Below are 21,673 nucleotides of genomic sequence, written 5' to 3'. Positions count from 1 at the left end.
TAGGACAAAATAACAGCCAACAGCAATCTTTAAGTCTGACCACAGATTTTCTATTGGATTGAGGTCTGGGCTTTGACTAGGCCATTCCAACACATTTACATGTTTCCCCTTAAACCACTCAAGTGTTGCTTTAGCAGTGTGTTTGGGGTCATTGTCCTGCTGGAAGGTGACCCTTCGTCCTAGCCTCAAATCACACACAGAGTGGTACAGGTTTTGCTCAAGAATATCCCTGTATTTAGCACCATCCATCTTGCCCTCAACTCTGATCAGTTTCCCAGTCCCAACTGCTGGTGTTCTTTGGGTGGTGTGATGTGTTGGGTTTGCACCAGACATACCGTTTTCTTTGATGGCCAGAAAGTTCAATTTTTGTCTCATCAGACAAGAGCATCTTCCTCCATACATTTTGGGAGTCTCCCACATGCCTTTTTTGCAAACTCAAAACGTGCCATTTTGTTTTTTGCATAAAGTAATGGCTTTCTTCTGGCCATTCTACCATAAAGCCCAACTCCTATGGAGAGTATGACTTATTGTCATCCTATGTACAGATACTCCAGTCTCTGCTGTGGAACTCTGCGGCTCCTCCAGGGTTATCTTAGGTCTCTGTGCTGCCTCTCTGATTAATGCCCTCCTTGCCCAGTCCATGAGTTTTGGGGTGCGGCCGTCTCTTGGTAAGTTTGCTGTTGTGCCATGTTCTTTACATTTGGTTATGATAGATCTGATGGTGCTCCTAGGGATCATCAAAGATTTGGATATTTTTTTATAACCTAACCCTGACTTTTACTTTTCAACAACATTGTCCCTTACTTGTCTGGAGAGTTCCTTGGTCTTAATGGCAGTGTTTGGTTAGTAGTGCCTCTTGCTTAGGTGTTGCAGCCTCTGGGGCCTTTCAAAAAGGTCTATATATGTAATGACAGATCATGTGACACTTAGATTGCACACAGGTAGACATAATTTCAGTAATTATGTGACTTCTGAAGGTAATTGGTTGCACCAGAGCTTTTTATGGGCTTCATAACAAGGGGGGGATACATACGCTCATGCCAACTATCAGTTTTTTATTTCTGAAAAATAGTTTTATGTATATAATTTTTCTATTTTTACTTCACCAACTTAGACTATTGTGTTCTGATCCATCACATAGAATTCAGATTAAAAAAAACATTGAACTAAAGGCTGTAATGCAACAAAATAGGTAAATAGCCAAGGAGGATGAATACTTTTGCAAGGCACGGTATGCAAAAGCAGCTGTGAGCTAGTCTAGGGAGCATGTACCGGGAACGATGTATTGGATGTGCATATGATGTTATATACAGGGAACCTTATTTACTGGTGGGTTTATCAAGACATTGGTTATGTTTTTAGACTTCATGTGCCCAAATTCTGTCAGATAATGAATTTTAAATTGCACTAGGCTTTCAAGTGAAAATGCCCACACACTGATCAAAGCTAGTCTAACCGATAGATACCTGAAATATATGAAACTAGCATTTTTAGGAAGAGGTTAGCAATGGCAGTTAGTCTTTTTATTATTTATTTTTGCTTGTACCTGCAGGTAAGCCTATAATGAGGCTTACCTGTAGGTACAGTGAATACAATAAGGCTTACCTGTAGGTACAGTGAATACAATAAGGCTTACCTGTAGGTACAGTGAATATCTCCTAAACTTGCACAGTTTCTAGGAGATATTCACACTGCATGCAGCAAGTGACGTCACCAGCACATGCACTCTGAAGGGACGGCAACCCGTCCCTTCAGAGCTCTGTGCCACAGCCATGACATTATTGATGTGACTTCATTGCAGCTCGGCCAATCAGATGACCGGAGCACTTGAACCCAGACGGAAGACTGCGTGAAAATGGAAGCCCTGTCAGTGGTGACAGGGCGCTGCTGGAGGGCTTAGTTCTAAGGTAAGCATTTCATAATATGCTAGTATGCAATGCATACTAACACATTATGCCATTGCCTTGCAGGGTTTTTTCTTTTAAAAAAAAAAAAAAAAACCCTGCAGTTTACTACCACTTTTAAAGCTTTTCTCACAGGATGAGTTTTCTTTGAAGCAAGTCTCCAGCCCCCCATTAGTCACCTTCCTTTCCCTCCCTCTGCACCTATTTTTAAAAAAAAAATCTTTAACATCTTAATTCAAGCTTTCCTCTTGCTAGTTAGTGACATCGCAGGTTCTTCCTTTGGTGGGTAGCCTGGACAGGGTTGCGTTGAGTTACACTGGCCATCATTTAATTTGAAATTGGTTGGGGACTATCAGTGTTGAAGGATGTAGTGAGCAGGTTTTGCGCATGGGTGGGAGAGTAGCATAAAAAAATAAATCTGCTTCAATGGTAAACTATGATTGTTTTTGGTGAGCTTGAGCTATTGAGCTCTGTTAAGAGACCTTTTTGTATTAATAGGATTAAGGCAAGCCCAAAACAAAAATGTTAAAAAGGAACCAAAACCTCCACCTGGAGCTTGGAGTGAAAAAATTATTTATAAACAATATTTCATATTTAGCCACCTTGCGGCTTGGATGAGGGGTGTGGCAGCCTTGGGGGGGGGGGGGGGGGCGTATTGTTTATCTATTGAATGTAGTATTAACATTGGAGAATGGAGCTGTCTGAAAATATAGCGTATAAGAGGTGTAGATGCCAGGGGAAAGTTTCTATTGCAATGTGTACTTTGCAGATGGAATAATGTGTGGTGGTGATGTCTACCAGGATGTGGTTGTTACTGAGTGAACAGGGACTGGTCAGCATTGCAGGACAAAACTCATATCTGATGGCTGAAATGGCAAAGTGACAATTTCTCTTTGTAACATTAGGGGAAGGATTGAAACTCCCCTGTCCTGAAGTAGATGGACTAGGACTATGAATCCTGCTAAATGCAGCTGGTCAGGTCTTATAACGCAAATCTGGGCTCTGCACTTGCAAGAACACTGATAGGTTAATCCCTTTAAGCCCTGGTTCACATTGCAGCAATTTGGCATGTAATTTGACATGCCAAATGGGGACCTGTCAGCATTGCAGGACAAAACTCATTTCTGACGGCTGAAATGGGAAAGTAACAATTTTTTTCGAATAAGCGGCTGTTGCCGGCAATGTCACCATCCGAATCGGAATGACACTGCACCGATTCCCAAAAGTATTTTTTTTTTGTACTACTTTTGCCGACTTCTGGGTGTGATTTCAATGGATATCTGTGCAGAAACCTGGGACTGACATGTTGGAATGAAATCGTGCGAGTTTAGCTGAATGACCAGGCACTATTCCCCCCCAGGAACACCAATGACGGAGCACTATTCCCCCCCCAGGAACACCAATGACAGGGTGCTACCTCCCCCCCCCCCCACCCAGGAGCACCAATGATGAGGCACTATCCCCCCCCCCTGCAACCCTCAGGAACACCAATGATGAGGCACTCTTCCCCCCCCCCCCCAAGAACACCAACGACGAGGCACTCTTTCCCCCCCCCCCAGGAACACCAATGACGAGGCACCCCCCCCCCCAGGAACACCAATGACGAGGCACCCCCCCCAGGAACACCAATGACGAGGCACCCCCCCCCCAGGAACACCAATGAGGAGGCACTACCCCCCCCAGGAACACCAATGACCGGGCACTATTCCCCCCCCCCCCGGAACGCCAGTGATGGGGCACTATTCCTCTAGGAACGCCAGTGATGGGGCACTATTCCTCTAGGAACGCCAGTGATGGGGCACTATTCCTCTAGGAACGCCAGTGATGGGGCACTATTCCTCTAGGAACGCCAGTGATGGGGCACTATTCTTCCAGGAACGCCAGTGATGGGGCACTATTCTTCCAGGAACGCCAGTGATGGGGCACTATTCTTCCAGGAACGCCAGTGATGGGGCACTATTCCTCCAGGAACGCCAGTGATGGGGCACTATTCCTCCAGGAACGCCAGTGATGGGGCACTATTCCTCCAGGAACGCCAGTGATGGGGCACTATTCCTCCAGGAACACCAGTGATGGGGCACTATTCCTCCAGGAACGCCAGTGATGGGGCACTATTCCTCCAGGAACGCCAGTGATGGGGCACTATTCCTCCAGGAACGCCAGTGATGGGGCACTATTCCTCCAGGAATGCCAGTGATGGGGCACTATTCCTCCAGGAACGCCAGTGATGGGGCACTATTCCTCCAGGAACGCCAGTGATGGGGCACTATTCCTCCAGGAACGCCAGTGATGGGGCACTATTCCTCCAGGAACGCCAGTGATGGGGCACTATTCCTCCAGGAACGCCAGTGATGGGGCACTATTCCTCCAGGAACGCCAGTGATGGGGCACTATTCTTCCAGGAACGCCAGTGATGGGGCACTATTCTTCCAGGAACGCCAGTGATGGGGCACTATTCTTCCAGGAACGCCAGTGATGGGGCACTATTCTTCCAGGAACGCCAGTGATGGGGCACTATTCTTCCAGGAACGCCAGTGATGGGGCACTATTCCTCCAGGAACGCCAGTGATGGGGCACTATTCCTCCAGGAACGCCAGTGATGGGGCACTATTCCTCCAGGAACGCCAGTGATGGGGCACTATTCCTCCAGGAACGCCAGTGATGGGGCACTATTCCTCCAGGAACGCCAGTGATGGGGCACTATTCCTCCAGGAACGCCAGTGATGGGGCACTATTCCTCCAGGAACGCCAGTGATGGGGCACTATTCCTCCAGGAACGCCAGTGATGGGGCACTATTCCTCTAGGAACGCCAGTGATGGGGCACTATTCTTCCAGGAACGCCAGTGATGGGGCACTATTCTTCCAGGAACGCCAGTGATGGGGCACTATTCTTCCAGGAACGCCAGTGATGGGGCACTATTCTTCCAGGAACGCCAGTGATGGGGCACTATTCCTCCAGGAACGCCAGTGATGGGGCACTATTCCTCCAGGAACGCCAGTGATGGGGCACTATTCCTCCAGGAACGCCAGTGATGGGGCACTATTCCTCCAGGAACGCCAGTGATGGGGCACTATTCCTCCAGGAACGCCAGTGATGGGGCACTATTCCTCCAGGAACGCCAGTGATGGGGCACTATTCCTCCAGGAACGCCAGTGATGGGGCACTATTTCTCCCAGGAATGCCAATGATGGGGCACTATTCACAACCCCCCAGGAACGCCAGTGATGGGGCACTATTCCTCCCAGGAACGCCAATGATGGGGCACTATTCCTCCCAGGAACGCCAATGATGGGGCACTATTCCTCCCAGGAACGCCAATGATGGGGCACTATTCCTCCCAGGAACGCCAATGATGGGGCACTATTCGCAACCCCCCAGGAACACCATTGATGGAACACTATTCCCCTCCCCCATGGAACACCAATGATGGGGCACTATTCCCCCGCTTTAAGGCTATCTAAAGGTTTAGTAAGGGGTTAAATAGAAAACTTTTATTTAAAAACATGGTTTTACTTGTTAGGTTGCTTTAGGCCCCTTTCACACTTCTGCTACTTGTCCTACGACTTGGGACTGCAAAGTTGCATGACAAGTTAAAGCGGACGTTCACACAAAAATTTAACTTCCGCTTTTCGGAACCCCCCCCCCCGGTGTCACATTTGACACCTTTCAGGGGGGAGGGGGTGCAGTTACCTGTCTGAGACAGGTATTTCCACCCACTTCCAGGCATAGATTCCCATGGGAGTCTATGCTTCTTCCTGTTCCGCCATGCTGTCTGCTGGGACAAACACGGGTCCCAGAGACAGTGCGGACCGTTCTCATTGCGCTGCTCCACTCGCGTTTACAGCTTCACTTCCCGATTCCCTCACTGAGAATGGCGCCGGCAGCAGCTTCGGCTGCCAACATTGCTGGACTCCAGGAAAGGTAAGTGTTAATTTATTAAAAGTCAGCAGCTGCGGTATTTGTAGCTTCTGGCATTTTAATAATTTTTTGTTTTAGGTGGACTCCCTCTTTAAGGTCCATAGACCTCAGGTTTACACAGGCATTCCCTTAAATCGTGTCAAAATCGCATCGCACAACTTCCAAGTCGCAGCAGTGTGAAAGGGGCTTTAACTGGTGACTCATACAGATCTTTATATGAATTTAAATTGAATAAATGCAATGTGACACTATTGGTAAATGTATACCATTTAAAAGATCCTGTATTTGACAGCCATGCTCTTGCACTTCAAGTCCCAGCTGTCATTTTGCCATAGCCAGTAAGAGAGATGAAGGGAGCAGTAATGGCTAGAAGATGACCGGGTAATGTATGCTCTGTGTACTTTGATAAAAAGTTTTTTTTTTTTTATTTATTTATCATACGTAGACTGCTTGGAACAAGACAGTTTGTGTTGCATTTTGCTCTTAGCACTTCTATTTTGGATTTCAATATTGTGCTGGATAGAACTTGATTTCCTTTACAGATTATCTACATGGTGGACTCCCTCATTTTGAGAGTTTTGTCAGAAATCTAAAGCAGTAAGTTGTTTGGCTAGACCAGGGATCTCAAACTGGCGGCCCTTCAGCTGTTACAAAACTACAAGTCCCATGAGGCATTGCAAGGCTGACAGTTACAAGCATGACTCCCACAGGCAAAAGCATGATGGGACTTGTAGTTTTGCAACAGCTGGAGGGCCGCATGTTTGAGACCCCTGGTCTAGACTGTAGAACAGATGTGTCAAACTCAAAATGCATTCAACATTATTGTTGTACTTAAAGGGCCAGTTGTATCTGTATGACTATAGAAATGTATCTTCTTATTATATTAACTAATTGCTTCTGCATTTGATCATTACTGGGTTTAGTAATGGCTTAAAGGGGAAATCGACCCTAACGTTAAAATCGCTACATCTAAAGGCATCCACGATCTAAGACTACCCTATCTAGCCCTGTAAAGAAGAAATCCGTATACATACCTTTTCTGAATCTGCTTTGGTGTGGTCCGGTCCCACACTGAGCTGTCAGTGGCGGCTTGTACTGCTGCCCGGGAGAAGCTGGAGGTGGAGCTGCAGGAGAGGAGGGAGGGCCGGATTCGGCCCGGGGACCTTGCGTTTGACACAAGTGCTCTAGAACAGTGGTTCTCAATTCTGTCATCAAGTACCCCCAACAGGCCATGTTTGCAGGTTTTCCTTTATCTTGCACAGGTGCTTTAAATCGGAGTCAATGGCTTGGTATTTTGGACAGCTATTTTATCTAAGAGAAATTCCCCAAACATGGCCTATTGGGGGGGTACTTGTGGACTGGGTTGAGAACCAATTCTCTTAGCATTTTAGACACAAATTCCAGCAAGCAGTAGCTAATGAATCTGCTGCACCTACCCTGGGTGATGTTTGACGGATGTCTATTAGAGTTCACAAACTGATATTAAGGGTCGGTTCACACCACATGCAGTCCAATGCATTTGTTTTTTGGATCAAAAATGCATGGACAGTAGATGGGTTATATGGGTTCCAGTGGCCTAGTTCACACCATTGTAGTCAGTTCCCGTGCAGAAAATAGCATGCTGCATTTTTTTTTCTGTACAGAGCTGTACTGGAACGTGGCAAAACACACTGGAACACATCTTCTCTATTCCAACTTTCTTTTTTCCCTCTTTTCAGTTCTCCTCTCCTTTTTTTTTCTTTCAAGTTTGCTTTTATTACATGTTTGGGCTGACATGGTCTACTCTGGACATCTACCTATTTGATGTTACTATAACAGCAGGCCTGAGAGTGGAGCTTCGGGCTCTCATCTCAGTGCTTCCTGCTCTTCTTGGGGTTTTGATAGACATGTCGCCTCAATATTGCTCAAAATCACTGTATCATCCATATTCATCACTTGAAAACTTTTGTATGAATATATGGACGTTGTGGATTGGTTATCCGTTGAATGAACCGAAGGCTTACTGATTGGGGACATCTGGTGAGTGGCCATTCTGCTTGGTGACGGTGGCACAGATTTGGTTATTTTAGTTGACACAAGTGGACTTTTGATTAGAAGATGATCGGTGATTAAGACGGCACAGTTGGAGAAATTGTATTAAAATAGCGCACGATAAGGACACTATATTTTTTGCAATTATAAATTAATGTCTTGTGTATATATTTTGGATAATATGGGGGCACAGTGATTATTTAGTGAATATAAGTATTATTAAGCATACTCTATTGAGAAGGGGGTAGTATAAATAGTGAGTGGGAGGCGCAATCCCCTAAAGATATATATATTCATAACTTGGGATCCTGGTCGGCAATTGACTCTGCAGCTCCATGTTGATTGGATTCCCGTGGACCGTATGTTTCGCAACCAGTAACCTGGGGCACGGCCATTAGTGGATCCAATCCCCAACGATTCAATGGTCCAAGTCGTTGGCTAAGGCCCTGGGTGTAACCACTATGTTCCATATATTGCGATTGTTCTCCCCCTGGCATTTTTGGGTGTAGTATTGTATTTATCTGTATCATACTGCTGTATTCCATGTCAACTTTGATTACCGACTGTTCTGTTAGCTTTCCTTTTGAATTTTGTCAAAAAAAAAAAAAAGATAGCAAAAACCCATTATAGCAAACAAAGAAAAAACAGGAAACTTTGTTAAAAAAAAAAAAAAAAAAAAGAAGAAAAATGCTTTAAAAACGCATCAACAATGTGCATGTAGAAATGCATTCAGAAGGCATTTGTAGTGTGAAGTGGCCTTTAGAGTTTTTTTGTATACAGTCCATAGCAAGTATGGCTTCAATTGAATGGTTGAATATGAGTGCTTGTGACAATGTGTAACATTTATTATTATTATTATTATTATTATTATTATTATTATTCAGGATTTATATAGCACCGACAGTTTACGCAGCGCTTTACAACATTAGGGTAGACATTACAATACAATACAATTCAAGACAGAGGGAATCAGAGGGCCCTGCTCGTTAGAGCTTACAATCTAGGAGTAACATTCTTAACCACTTCAATACAGGGCACTTTCGCCCCCTTCCTTCCCAGCCCAATTTTCAGCTTTCAGCGCTCTCGCGCTTTCAGTGACAATTGCGCGGTCATGCTACACTGTACCCAAATGAAATTGTTATCATTTTGTTCGCACAAATAGAGCTTTATTTTGGTGGTATTTATTCACGACTCCGTTTTTTATTTTTTGCGATATAAGCGCAAAAAAGCGGAAATTTGGAAAAAAAAAACAATATTTTCTTTTTTCTACTTCAATAAAAATCCAATAAAATCAAATTTTGTCATAAATTTAAGCCAAAATGTATTCTGCTACATGTTTTTGGTAAAAAAAAATCCGTTAAGTGTATAATAATTGGTTTGTGTGATCACGGACATATGTACGCAAATGATCATGTACATATGTGTGCAGGTGATCACGTACATATGTGTGCAGATAATCATTGGGACATGTGATTTTAGTGGGACATATGTGGGGGACATGTTTTTATTATTAGGGACATGTGTTTTTATTATTTGGGGACATGTATGTTTTGGGGACATGTGTGGGGACATTGTGTTTATACTGTGTGATGTGTTTACTGTGTGGTGTGTTTACTGTGTACACTAGACTGGTGATCAGTGAGTAAAAAGCTGTAAAAAGCAGCTCATACTCACTGATCAGCAGCCGGCTGCAGCGATCTGCTCTCCTCTCCACAGCGATGACTTCTGTGTGAGGAGAGGAGGAGCCGATTGCCTAGCAACCGGCTGTTTGTTTACATCACATGACGGCCGTGATTGGACACGGCCGTCATGTGATCAGGAGGGCCAATCACAGAGCCCTCCTGCCGATCTGAGATGCGCCTGCCGATCTGAGATGCGCCGTGTCCTGATATGACGTTCCTGAACGTCATATCAGGAGTAGGCGGCTCCCACCCGGCCGTATATATGCATTGGCCGGGTGGGAAGTGGTTAATGACTGTTTGACGCAAACCGTAACATTTAGTAGTTGTCTTTATTCACAATGGTAACCATATGGGTTGTCTCATATTGTGGCTGTTTTAGTAATTTCTTGACGTATCATTTTTTTCCAGAGGACCTGTACAGTGTACACGTAGTCTGTGCATTTTGCCTTCAAGCAATAACAACCTGTTCGCCTGCATCTCATTCTCTTTTTTGTTTTAGTTTTGTATTCTGCTAGTAGTTGATGACTAATGCATGTCAAGTTTGTGTATACTTATTTGTAAGCTGCAGTGAATTTGTTGGTCATGTTGTTCTATCTTGGTTGCTGTGCAAAAGATTGTATTTGGTGATATCGATTAACCGTTTAGTGTAACTTAAAGCGTCATTAACTCCAAATTTTAAAAATGAATATCGTGTTCACCTTCTTCAGACCTGATTTATGATGAAACCTGCTATTCAATATTCCGAAGTATGAAATCGTATCCTAAATTATGACCGCTCACTTATTATTGAAGACGGCTGTACTCGTGCTACAAAATCTCAAGCCATGTGTAATGTCGCCACTCGCCACCACACATTCACAATGTGAATTGCAAACCTGCTTGCCAACGCACTCGGCACCGTTGCCTACAAACTAATACAGCACTAAAGACTGTCTAAATTCATAAAAGCCCCCCTTCCCTCAAGGACCAGATAACTGACAAGGACACTGGTGAGCAGTACTGCAAGCTGGACTACAAAATGTAGTTTGAATTGAGCAGTGCATGTGACTGTAATATAGCTCAGAACTAAAACTGGAAGTTTTGGAAGCAGTGCAAATGAGATTGGCAGGTGTGGGATGATAAACGTACACATACGGGAAAAAAAAATGCGCTTGTTAATTCAAAAGAACAGACACATATTATTTTATTTTTTTTAAGAAGGATTTAGTGCCACTTTTATAGTTCATGTCAGGAACATGCAGCACAGCAAAAGCCCCTGCTGGAGGCTCCATAATTGGCAGGGATGATGCAATCCCAGTGTCCACCAGCAGGTGTCTCCTAGAGGCCAATGGAGTTTCCACCACCTTAGGCTGACTGCTGGGAGACTATTTATTTGGGAAGTGTGGGGTTTTAAAAAACAAAAACAAACCTACATACTCGGGTGGATGCAACATGGATCCAATTCTGCAGTTGTCCTCCGCTGCCTCTGAGACCGAGAAACGAGATCAAAGAGCACTGATCGCTTGGTGACTGTCAGAGCTCTCTGCTCTGCAACTCTAGTGCTCACTGGAGCACTGGGCTGTGGAGGGGGCAGGAGCGCCTTGCTCAGGCTCTCAGTGGTGCACTGGAAGGCTGAGCCAGCTGCTGGTTGGACATCTGCGTGGATTCCAACATTAAAATTTGAATCTCTTTACAGTATGTATTGGCTGAGTGATGTCAGCAGACAGCGGACTTGAGCATGTTTACTGTGGGAAGCCGGATATGACTCCTTGTGGTTTCACAGCCAGGTTCATTCTGTGCATGTATGACCCACGCTGTGCTTTGTGAATGGTCCCACAGCATCCTGTGACTTTTCCCAGAAGGTTGTGAGTAAGGCTTCATGCACACGAGACGCCGGTGAAAACTCTGCTCCAAAAAAGCTGAAACGCACGCTTAGAAACGTCCATTTAGCCGCTTTTGCGTTTATAAAGATAACATCATGTAGACCCTCCACAAGCTCTCAAAGCATGTTTTCTTTTAACTATTTCTGCCATATGGGATTTGTCCCATAATTGCATGTCATTCTGAATTAATTCAATTAATTGGTTTTGGGTTACAAGTCATTTTCAGAGATGTGTCTTCCAAGATGATTAATTTGCTAATCACAATCCAAGGTGTGGACAAGCCTAGCTTGGGGGAAGGGGGGTGGCTTGTGGAAAAAAGTTTGTTTCATGAAGGATGGGTGTTCAACATGGAAACATGGTGGGGGGTTGGGGCTGATTAGACATTGGTATGCAGGTTTTTCTATGTGAAAAAAAGACAATGCTATGGTTTGGCCAGACTAGGTGGAGTCACTGATTAGATTAGAAATTGGATGAGGGTTTGGGGCAAAGAAGTGGAGGCATTCCTCTTTGTCCAAGCTACTGGAAACACTAGAGATTTTATGGGATTGTATCACAAAATAAATACGCTCTATGAATTATATAAAGTAATTAAGTTTTTTTTAACTTTTTTTTTTTTTATTGTTTTCTATGGTTTTCCATCATATTTCTGAGTCCAAAAAATTGGGTTCCTTTAAAAACGCTTATAAACGCAAAGTTTCTGACGTTTCAGACGCTAAACGCGGTAACTTGCATTTAGCCGCGTTTCGTTTACAGGCCTTTTTTTATTTTTGGCTATTTAAAAAAGAAAAGCTTCTAAACGCAAACGCGGCATGTAAACATGCCAAAACTGACGTTTTAAACATGGGTTACTATCTGTTAAAGTTAAATCGTTCAGGAGAGGTTGTAGAAACAACCTGTACATTAAGCCTAAAGGTGGGGGCTAACTTCCGCTCAGATCTCCTAGGTCCGTGGTCATCAACCCTGTCCTCAGGGCCCACTAACAGGCCAGGTTTTATGTATTACCTTGGGGAGATGCAGACTAGAATACTGCAATCACTGAGCAGCAAATTATATCACTTGTGATGTATTTCAGTTATCTTGCAAAGCTGGCCTGTTAGTGGGCCCTGAGGACAGGGTTGATGACCACTGTCCTAGGTGCCCTGAACAGATGTGTGAGTGGCTACCTATCAATACTAGGTACTTCCCACCAAAAATCAAAATGTACCAAATGTAGAGTGTGGTGGAAGACAAAGAGGAATTTCCCCTGTAGGGTGAACTTCTGCTTTAAGCTCACTCAAAAAAAAAAAAAAACTTCCTGCTCAGTGCATTTTTGCTGAGGCCTGAGAAAATATAACTTCTTTGTGCGGTATACATTTTTGAAGTAGACAACAAAGGAAGGTCACTGCTCCAGGTGAGCGACTCCAGGCACAATGAATAGTGTAAAACTCCTCACACAGGTTCAAGCCCCAGCGTTCTATCGAATAGTGCCCTCCGTCAAAAAATGCCCACGCATGCACAGTACAGAGCTGCACTCCAGCTGATTTCCCGATCAGCTGGCATGACACCACCATAGCACACGTGCACATCATAGGAGAGAGTATTTGACGGCCAGAATTGAAAGCTATGCAAAGAGCGGAGGGAGGCCGTAGTTGCCAGATTGTGCCTCGCTGTTGTAAGGTGGGTTGTGGCTGTGTTGCAGGGCGGGCTTTGTCTGTGTTGCAAGCCACCCTTTGACACAGGCAAAATGCGCCTGTCAACACACCAAACCCGCCCTGCAACACAGACAAAACCCAACATTTAGCACACTGTAAACCTGCCCTGCAACAACAAGACACAATCTGGCAAGTGCGGTCTCCCTCTGCTGTTTGCATAGGTTTAAATTCTGCCCGTCACATGGTATCTCCCGTTGAATAATGCCTCCTATGATGTGTGCATGCGCTGTGGTGACATCATACCAGCTGATGGGGAAATCAGCTGGAGTGCCCTTCTGTACTGCGTATTCGCTGGCACTTTTCGACAGAGGACACTATTCGATAGAACACTGGCTCGCCTGCTATAGAAGACTGAATGAAGGAAGAAATTGGCTGCACACTGAAGTGATTAAAAGGCCATTTATTAAATATTTCATCAAACAATGACACACAGCATGTTTGTGGTAGCCGAAACAGAGGTGCACTGGTTTAGCACAGCTACACTGTGCTTACTCATCACTGTTGTAGTATAACATAGGATGAAGGATGTGTTTATAATCAAAGCAAAATTCAACAGCAGGCTTTAGAAAGGGCCTATGCTTACTTCTCAGTGCTCCCTTGCTACCCAGTCTATCAGTGCAGCAAAAACCCAAAGCTGTCCAGTGCCCTCCTTGCATTTCACAATGACAACACTTGGACCCGGTGTTTGATAACTTAGGCTTTGAGCATTGCACCATGGGAAGCACAGGACATTTCACATAGTGCCTCATGCCTAAACATTTTCAGGATTTTGGTGAGCCCTGGCAGTGGATCAGGGTAAATTGGGGAAGAACAGGTAAATCTCTTGGTGGACTATTACTAGGCATCAGGGGTGTCCAACCTGCGGCCCAAGATGGCTATGAATGCAGCCCAACACAAAATCTTACAAACGTAATGTTGATTATTTTTATTTTTTTTTAAAAGACCACTGAAACATTTGACAGCGTCTCTTTACTGGACTTTTTATGTTTTATCTACCCAAAGTAAAATATCCCACTTTTCACAATCACGCCTTAATTAATGTCATCAGTTTTCAGCAGCACCTATATTTGCTATATTTGTGAGAAACTATTTTCATGGCTGAAGCAAATGAAACAGAGAGCAAAAACAAGTCCTGGACAGCTGCACACCGATAAAACACCTTTATTGAAGATAAAAATCCAATACAGTTGGTATTAGCATAAGGCAAATCTTCATGAAGCAAATGAAGGGCCAAATATCGCACTCGTTTTGTTACCCTCTTTTATTATACAAAAAAGAGGTTTTATTACTCAGGTATATTATCTATTAGGGATAGATTGATATTATTTTTTCACAGACAATCACGATGATCGCCGCCTTTCAGGCCGATAACAGGTGCCGATATTCTGTACCCCCATAGCAGTGTCCTCTGTCCCACTGGGACCCCCCCCCCCCCCCCCCCATAGCAGTAACCTCTGGTTCCTGCACTCCCCACTGTAGTGTCCTCTGTACACACACACACACCAGTGTGTAGGTAGAACTCTCCTACCCTTACACCGGCGTAGAGCAGAGATCGGCCAGTATAACCGTACTGGATGGAGGCGGGAGCTGTCAGAGTTAAAGAGGAGGTCCAGCCCCACCCATGAAAAATTTCAAGTCAGCAGCTACAAATACTGTAGCTGCTGACTTTTAATATATGGACAATTACCTGTCTAGGGAGCCCGCAATGTTGGCACCCCAGCCGATCCTCAGATGAATGGCAGCCACTGCCATTCCTGGTAAGGGAACCCAGCAGTGAATCCTTTTGCTTCACAATTGGTTCCCTACTGCAGATGTGGGAAGTGTCCTCACTTTCTAATTGGCCAGTGGCAGAGGAAGGAGGGAGGGGGTGCAGTCTCCAGGAATGGGGAACGGTACCTGTGAAAAACAGGTACATCACCCCCCACCCTCCCCAAAAGGTGCTTCACTGGATGGGGGAGGAGACGGATAAGCGGAAGTTCCTCTTTTGAGTGGAACTCCGCTTTAACTTTTCACATTACCAGGCTGGTGATTGGTTGCTAGGATCTCACGGCAACCAATCACCTAGTGTTTTAATGTGAAAAGTTAAAGTTAAGTTAAAGTTAACTCCAGCATCTCCCGCTCCCATCCAGCCCTGTGATACCGGCCACTGTCCAGTGAAGAGGAGAGGGGCAAAGGCTTAGGAGAAGGGCTTGGCAATACAGGGCTGCGAGTGCTGCACATGGACATGGGGAAATCTGACCAATATTGGTTAGTTTCTGGCTGATACTGATTATTGGAAAACTTGTGAATATCAACTGTTCCGATAACCGGTCGACCCCCTATTAGCCCCTGTACACGCGGTCACAACCAAATCCGTCGGATTTTGCCCGTCGGATCTTGTCCAAAACTGTTGCATACACACGGTCGAACAAAGTTGGCGAAAAAATCCGATCTTTCAGAACGCGATGACGTAATTTCGTTACGATGGGACTACATTCAGGCTAGTAGCCAATAGCTTTGATGTAGGAATTTGATCTGAGCATGCGTGGCACTTGATCTGATCAAAATTCACTACACATGATCGGAGTATGTCTGATCGGCCCAGTTGGTCGGGAAATATTTCCAACATGTTGGAAAATTGGGTCTGACGGAATCAGACCGATGCATACCACACACAGTCGGATTATCTGACGACACGTTCAGATAGGACACATTCCGACGGATTCTCCAACCATGTGTACAAGGGCTTATCTAGATCAGATCTGACTTTTTCTGCTCATCAGCTATCCTTATTGTTGGTGTATTTTTTTTTTTTTTTTTTTTGTGTGGCCCAAGACAATTCCTCTTCTTCCAATGTGACTCAAGAAGGTCAAAACGTTGGCCACCTCTGCTGTACATAGTCCATGCAAAATACAGGTGTGCTTTAATTTAAAACTTGCCAACTGATAAGTCTTGAGGGCACTTTCACACTGCCATTGCCCAAAAGCGCCTGAAAAACACCTGTGTAAAAGGGGTCTAATGGACTGTTAGTAGCCTTTCTCTTTTAAAGACCTTGTATGTTATACGTATTCATTGAACAGTGTGCATTTTATTAAAGGTTTATTTGTTTACTAATAAAATCATCAGTTTGTAAACTTCGGAAGCTAAAAAAAAAAATCTTAAAATTGACCAAAAGGTAGAAGTGTCACATCCCTGACCTAGTGGCATCCTTATTGGACAACGAAAGGAGCTACTGATGAGGTCATTTCTAAGCTTTCCCCTTCTGTAAGTATGTTATGTTTGCTAGATTAACAGCACCCACCTTTAAATGGCATTTAAAGTAGAACTAAAGGCAAAACGTTTTTTTTTTTTCATTTTGGATAGAGTAAGGGAGGGTTATAGCCCCTGTCAGTTTTTTTTTGGTCACCTGTGACCCATTGGAGGGAATTACCTTCCTGCCTGCAAACAAGGGAATCCTATGGGGCCTTCCAATTTACAAGAACTATTGCGCTAGCTATCTGGTTGAGGTACTCTTTTTGTATGACTGGGACTTCTGACTTGTGTGACTTGTGTGTGTACATGTCAGGTTAAATTGCATGCATGAGGTTTATTAGTAAAAGAACATACTCCCCTCTATGCCACAGCTGTCCCACGTGGACTCAGCCCACGAACCAAGCAATTACATGACTGATAATCGCTTAGTTTGTGGTCTGTTTAGAGTGGTGACTGTCGGTTAGCACTCACTGGAGCATTCGGCTAAAAAAGGGACTGGAGCAGCTGGCTTTGGCTCTTGGCTGTGTGTTTAGAACCTCAGGCAGCTGATCTAGACAATATTATCAAGGTTCCTTCCAGAGCATGGAGCAGCTCTGTCAGCTGACAGTGGGTAATGGACTTGCCTGAATCTGGATGAAAAGTAGCATAAAGACTCGTCTGATGGCTTAATAATAATAGTCTTTATCATATCCAGTAATTTTTGTGTACATGTATAAAAAAATAAATACATTTTATATGTATATAATAAATAAATAAAATATATATAATATCTGGTTAGAGCAAATTATAGCTTTACAAAAACCACATATATTTTATTTAAGCTTTCATTTCATTAATACTATGTGAGGGTCGGTCTCTAGCCTTTGCTACATTTCAGAGTTGTCGGGGATGCAGTGGGAAGAAAACATGATCTCAGTCTCCCAAGGTGCATCTGCAAGGCTGGAGGTTACTTGGGCCATTTGTGACTGGAAGTGCCTGGGACCTTTTTTTTATTTTTTATTTTTTTTCCATTTATCTGTTACATGCACATATCATTTTATGAGAAGTTTCTTGATAAAATGAATGGTCTGGTGAAAGGGTTCTCCTCACCTAATGTAACAATGGTGCAGGCCAGGTTCGTGTTTGCACGTACATGGTTTTTATCTAAGGATTGATATCTGTATCCCTATGGATCTCCTTGGATCCTAAACCCAATGTCTATACTGGGCAATTTCTTCTTTTTCATATTTACCTCAGTTGCTGTAGAGGCTCTGGCATTTGGCAGCAGAATGACAGATGGTGGAGTTTTGGTGCCAGGAGTGGGTAGGGCTTACTGTGGACATGGAGAGTTTTGTTCACTTGTTACAAATGAATGCAGCTGTGCCCATATCTGGTAGCACAGAAAACCTGCTCTGCTGGAGGCAGCTGACAACCATTGAGAAATCTGTGGCTCCATAATTCTTCTTTATTTTTTTTATGTCTATAAAGTATTGGTGCAAATTGAATTTATAGATATTAGTGTCAGCTGCAATTTTAGCAGAACGCTGCACTGTCTTTATCTGTCAATCATTTACCCCATAGATTTGATACATGCTGAAGTGTAGTTGCATAGCAAAATATATCATGTTTGGTGATCTTTCCTTCTTTCTTCCTTCTTCCTCTTCTGGGGCAACCAATACCTCACATCATAAGGGAGGCAAAAACCAAATGAGGAAACGACAGATAAATCCTGTAGGTCTGTTTTGTCGATGAACCAAGTGCAGTGTGGGGCTTTTCCTGCTTTCAGCGTGTGCAGTAATTTAGATAATATAGCTTACATTAATTAGCCCATTCATCTCTACCACACATTTATCAGCTGGAAACCAATCTGTTAACACTAGCATTTTTCTGATGATTAGCACATTAAAGCCTAATTTACATGGAAATTTGAAGGCACACTCAGGGTCTGGCAAAAAAATCCTGACATTTTCCCACACGTGCAGATACGCCAGTACAACTGCTCATCTCTATGAGCGGCGGTACATGCCACATGTGGCTCCCTGGCTGTGTAAGAACGCTGGCATCTTTACGTTGGAACCTCCCTCGCCTCCAAACATACATGTGAATGAATGATGCCTAAAAACGTAATCCTGTTTTATATGCTCTTAAGTACTTGTCATTAACATAGACCTCACCACTTGGACACGGTGAGATCATTCAAACCAGATTAACAGATTCTCAGCTGTTGTGATACGTAGACATTGATTTTTCTAACAGCATTGTTTTGCCAAAGTGCAAGTTTGGCCTTAAAGATTAACTCCAATTTTATGGGGGAAAAAATAGAAAATACATTTTTTTTAATATAGTGTATAAAATTGCGACACAACTCATATTTGAATGTTATTAAAAATTTACCTTTTCCTTTTCAAACCTTTTAAACATTGCTGTCATTTTCTGTAACATGCAATATGGCAACCTGGAGGTGTTCTGTACACAGATGGTGTACAGAATGCCCCCCAGAAATGTAATCTCCTGCTTGTGTGATTGGGTCACTGATTTTCACAGAAGTCTGCACTAAGATACAAGTCAGATTTTTGGCATCGCCTGCAACAAAAATTTAATTTTTGGTGAGAAAAAGGGAAATCATGTCTACACAGATGCAGAAGCTGATTGAGAATCCTTATGCCCCATACACACTATCAGATTTTCTGCTGATTTTTGTTTTCAGATTTACCAAAACCATGTAGTGCAAGGGCCTGCCTGATTGCATACAAGGCTTGACCTCCTATTTATATGGTTTTGGTAAATTTTGGTGTATGGGGCTTAAAACCACTTCCATACAGATTCACTCTGAACATGGATACAGACAAACCACTATTGCTTCAGAATAGCAAAAGGTCTGACTAACAAACTTTGTTAAACCTCCATGACTAAGCCTCATGGGGCAAAACCTGTCCGGGGGGGGGGGGGGGGGGCTGCTGGATGAAGTTAGGCTGAGGCTGCTATCACTCATTACAAATTGGGCTTGTATGGTGTGCAGTGGCTAAGATTTTCCTGTATTTGTTCCAAAGTTTCTTAAAATCCCTGCAATATAAATATACATAGATCGCAGGATCAAAGTTTTTTTTTTTTTTTTTTTTTTTTTTGGGGATTTGCCCTTTAAAATTTTCTGGGAAAAAAAGTGCCCTTCTTTCAAAACTTAGAAATGCAAGTTTACAGAGCCTGTGATACAGGTGACAGCAAGTATATGTAGACCATGTTGATGTTTTCCACAACCATAAAGTGAATTGCTTTATGGTTTTATGGTCTACAGTCTCCCTCTACTGCTGTCCTATGCTCCCTTGCTCACATCTTCAATCCCTCCCTCTCTAGTGGCACCTTCCCCTCCCCTCTAAAACATGCGCAGAACACTCCTATACTTAAAAAGCCCTCACTGGACCCCACCAACCTGAACAACTTAAGACCCATCTCATTTCTCCCATTAAACTCTAAACTTCTAGAAAGCTTGGTCTATAACAGTCTTGGCTCATACCTCAGTGAAAATAACCTTCTGGACCCCTTACAGTCTGGCTTTCACTCACAGCATTCGGAATCTGCTTTACTAAAACTCACCTACGATTTACTAACTGCTAAAATCAACGGCCACTACTCCATACTCCTACTGCTTGACCTTTCTGCAGCCTTTGATACTGTTGACCACCTGTTCCTTCTCAATAAACTCCATTCCCTTGGCCTCCAAGATTCTGCTCTAGCCTGGTTCTGTGCCTACCTATCACAGTGCTCCTTCAGTTTTACCTACAACTCTATCTCCTCCTCTCCATTGCCCCTTTTTGTGGCGGTCCCCCAAGGCTCTCTTCTTGGACCTCTTATCTTCTCTATCTATACCTGCTCTCTTGGTCACTTGATAACCGCTTGCAGCTTCCAGTACCACTTCTACGCCGATGACACCCAAATCTACTGTATCTGTCTACTCCTCACCTCACTCCTTTAGTCCCCTCTTGCATTACTATCTTACTAAATGACATATCAGCATGGATGTCGCACCACTTTCTTAAACTAAATCTCTCTAAAACTGAGCTACTAATATTCCCCCCCCCCCCCCCCCATGCCCGTGCCCCCTCTCTATGACTTTTCCATCAAAATCAACAATGCAACCATAAGTCCCTCCCCTCAAGCCAGGGTACTAGGTCTCATCCTAGATTCTGACTTGTCCTTTCAGCCTAAAAAAACAATCATTGTCAAAAGTTTGTAGACTTCACCTCCGTAACATCTCTAAAATTCGCCCCTTAATCCGCAGTGTTTTCCTGGACACAGGGAGCCGCATGTGTCACGTATAGCCTCCAATAATAAGTCAATTACTGTAAAGAACCTTGCTCAGGTACACACCTGTGACTTCCGCATTGGTTTTTGCCCGGGCGTGCAAGCACATCGCTTCTCCCTGTACGCGAGAGAGCGCATTTCTATGCTGTTGTAGGTTGCTATTTCCATTGATCCCTCTAACTTTTTACAAAGAAGAGGAGATCTAATGAAATTACAACTTTTTTTAGTTGACTTTTTTCACTCGTGATGGCCAATACAAGCATAGTTGTGCTCGTGTGCATTGTTGCTTCAAGTGAATGGACTTCCATCACTCCTTTCAAAATTCCATTCTAGAGAGGTGATAACATGGCTAGACAAAAGCATACTCGAGTAATATCGAATGGGAGTTTCATTTAGTAGCCTGTTAAGAGATTTTGATGAGACCAGTGTCTCCTGTAGTTGGGGGGGGGGTGGGAATGAAATCAATATTGATCAGTATAATGGCCTGCTAATTGAATTTCTTAGTACACAATAGAAGTGCGGTTGGACCTCATTTGGAAATTGGCCAAGGTCTGGCTTTAAATGGGCTTATTAATTGCAGGGCCTCTCTGAATCAATAAGCCAGGATGAGTGTTTTCTTTGTGTAATAAGAGAATTTGCAGTATATAGAAGCTTATTGTTTATATTTTAGAATAATATATAGAATGTTGTGTCTTGTTCCAATCACAAAAGCGGACAATAGAGGGATATTTGTAAATTGAATGCATTTGCTTAGTGTATAGAAGTATATAGACTATCCAAATTCTCGCTTAACAGTGTGAGCTGTATCATCCATGGCAACCAATCAGATTTCCTCATTCTTTCCAGGGGTCTATGTAATGTAATTGTAATGTGGGTGTTCTGGGATACAGTAACGTGCACATAGGCATTGCAATTTACATTATTATTAAATAAGACCATTGTTGCTCATTGTGCATATTTTCCCTGCAAAGAGCAACATTTTACATCTAAAAATGACATTTTTATTGTGTATATTAAAAAAAATCGGCATTGCATACCTAAAGGTCATGTTAGACAGGGACATCATGAATGTAA

At 43.5% G+C, this 21,673-nt stretch overlaps 1 protein-coding gene across 8 annotated transcripts in view; it reads left to right on the top strand.

The window, feature by feature from the left end:
- The window catches only part of FAM135A (family with sequence similarity 135 member A), a 177,707-nt gene that overhangs the window by 27,322 nt on the left and 128,712 nt on the right, over positions 1-21,673 (top strand). The window lies entirely within an intron of this gene.

Source organism: Lithobates pipiens, unplaced genomic scaffold, assembly GCF_037356315.1.
Source record: "Lithobates pipiens isolate NorthernLeopardFrog02 unplaced genomic scaffold, aLitPip1_a1.2 Scaffold_18, whole genome shotgun sequence".
Lineage (NCBI taxonomy): Eukaryota > Metazoa > Chordata > Amphibia > Anura > Ranidae > Lithobates > Lithobates pipiens.
The sequence above is the reverse complement of the archived record's forward strand: the minus strand, read 5'-3'. Positions and strand labels throughout refer to the sequence as shown.